The sequence below is a fragment of the Dipodomys spectabilis genome, unplaced genomic scaffold, assembly GCF_019054845.1.
Source record: "Dipodomys spectabilis isolate Male_0828 unplaced genomic scaffold, ASM1905484v1 ptg000095l, whole genome shotgun sequence".
NCBI lineage: Eukaryota > Metazoa > Chordata > Mammalia > Rodentia > Heteromyidae > Dipodomys > Dipodomys spectabilis.
This window is the reverse complement of record NW_024870772.1, coordinates 45,736,103-45,738,867: the sequence shown is the minus strand read 5'-3', so window position 1 is coordinate 45,738,867 and position 2,765 is coordinate 45,736,103. Positions and strand designations below refer to the sequence as shown.

The 2,765-nt window shown below is 40.0% G+C and overlaps 1 pseudogene; it reads left to right on the top strand.

The window, feature by feature from the left end:
* Nucleotides 1-970: 970 nt before the first annotated feature.
* On the top strand, nt 971-1,976 carry LOC122112896 (annotated as a pseudogene).
* The last annotated feature ends 789 nt before the right edge of the window (nt 1,977-2,765 follow it).

The window sequence follows — 2,765 nt, the reverse complement described above, 5'->3', positions numbered from 1 at the left end:
GCAACAATGAGAAGTACAAGTTACAATGTTGGGGAGGGAAGGGGGGAAGGATTGGGTGGGGGGTCGGGGGGAGGCTGGGAAGGGATGTGAAGGGTAAACAAAGGAGGAGGCTGCAATGCTTGATAAGAAATGTACGCATTATCCTGCCCATGTAATTGTAACCCCTCTGTACAGTATGTTCACAAAAAAATAAAATAAAAATAAAAAAAATAAAAAGAAGTGTTTAATATCCAAATAAAGAAAAAAAAAGAGTCTCATGGACTTTCCTGCCTGGACTGGCTTTGAACTGTGATCCTCAGATCTCAGTCTCCTGAGTAGCAAGGATTACAGGCATGAGCCACTGGCACCCGGCTTCAACATTTATTTTAGAGGGCTAAGAAATCATAATTTTGTAATGTCTTACAGGATTGTAATGTCTTCCTAGGCTCGAAGGAATCATTATATATGGTGCCAACAAATGGTAGGATTGTATCAATGTCAATTCACCATCACCTTCCCAAGTTTCTGAATTAATTTTGACTATGTACATAAAGATTCCTGGCAGATCGAGCTGTACTGTGCTCAGCCTTCGATTGGACTGGTGAGCGGGCAGAGTGAGTGGGCAGAGTGAGCGGGCACTGTGCTCTGCCTTTGATTGGACTAGCGGGCAGAGCAGGCTTAAGGGAAGGCCGCTGGATCTCTGTCCCCTGACCATCCCCAGGAGAGAACTGTCCTGGTAAGTCATTTCCATGGCATTCCTTCTTAGGCTCTGCTTCTTGAAAAATTAGTCATGGTCTGTTTACGATCACTTTGGTGCAGAATGCTCCTTATATTTGGCTAAAATTTCTCCTTGCATTTATGTTGTTCAATTTCAGACATAGATGTTAGTTTTCAATGTTATTATAAAATTCTACAAGCTAAATTCTCTTTATCATCCCACTAGTTGATCATCTATTCTTCTTTCTATATTATTTCAGAGGACACCAATATAATGGATGGAGGAAATCAGTCAGTAGTGTCAGAGTTTGTGCTTCTCAGACTTGACAATTCACAGAATGTCCAGATCTTACTCTTCATGGTATTTTTGGTGCTTTATCTGATCATCGGATCAGGGAACACTGTCATCATGATCTTTATTGTCACTGACCCTCACCTCCACTCCCCTATGTACTCCTTGCTGGCCAATCTGTCCTTTGTTCATCTGTGGCTCTCCTCAGTCAGTACCTCTAAGATGATCACCCTCAGAAAGTCTGAGGGTGAACAAGACCATTTCCTTTGGAGGCTTCATGTCTCAGATCTTCTTTGCCCACTTCATTGCTGCTAGTGAGATGGTTCTCTTTGTGGTAATGGCCTATGACTGCTATGTGGCCACCTGTAGATCACTCCACTACTCCATCATTATGAGCCTGCAGAAGTATGTTGAGCTGGTGCTGACTGCCTGGATCATTGGATTCGTGCATGGCATGAGTCACTTGGTAGTGGTCATACAGCTGCCTTTCTGTGGCCCCTGGGAAATAGACAGCTTCTGTGACATACCACTGGTCATCAAGCTAGCCTTCATAGATTCGTATAATCTGGACCTATTGATGAACATTGACTGTGGAGTTGTGGGTGTAACCTGCTTTGTTCTGTTGCTGATCTCCTACACATACATTCTTCTCACCATGCACCGGAGCTCCACAAGCGGGGCCTCCAAGGCTCTGTCCTCCTGCTCCACCCATGTCACAGTGGTAATGCTCTTCTTCGGCCCCTGCATCTTCATCTATGTGTGGCCTTTCAGCATCACTTGGCTGGACAAATTTCTTGCTGTGTTTCATTCTGTTTTTACACCACGCTAAACCCAGCCATTTATACACTGAGGAATAAAGAGATTAAAAGAGATTAAAAGTGCCATGAAAAGACTTAGAAGATATTCTATAGGGTCCAAGGGTTCTATAGATGCCCAGAACGCCTGTCTTAAGCACTTCAGACCAACAACACAAAGATCTGCGAGATAGGGTGAAAAACAGGAAATTTAGTTCATACTGCAGCTCTTTCCAGTCTCCAGATATGAGTACAGATTCAATAGAATTCAGGATAATTCGCATTTACTAATTGACCAGTAGAACACTGTGAATTACTTCACTAAAACTCAAATCTGAGTGACTCTTTCTCATGGAGAAATTATCTAAACAGTTTTTACATGTATTTAACAGTATAAATAAGAATCTAAAATTTATTCAACAAGCTCTATGCTCATCTCTATAGATAACATTTTAGTAACTTATCTTGAATGATGTCCTAACTCAGTTTAAAAATTGTGTTCTATATCTTGACACATCTCCCACAAATCATTCGTTTACTCTTTGTCAAAAGGCACAGCCTTTTCTACTTATTCCAGCTATCCAACAAAACACTAATGAAAGAGGGACAACAGAAAAAAATTAAGAAAGGACAAAAATCAAAGTGCTGCACTACTTAAGTAATGACCACAGACTTTGCAATGTGTTGTATTTCACTGAGCATAAAACCTAATGTTATTTTCCCTAGTTATCTCAGTCTCAAATATCAAATGTTCTTGTTTAAATTATTACTTACCATTTCTGTACAACTCTGAAATATGATTTCCCTACAAGCAGTGAACAAAGCCTTAGCTTATAAGTTACTGAAATTGAAGCACTTAATATAATGGGTAATAAAAAATAGGCACTTAAAATTCAATGGTGTTCAACTATCCCATTCATATATTTTTTATATTTATTTGCAAAAAATGCTGAAATATGCTTTGTGTAATTTTAAATAGTCAT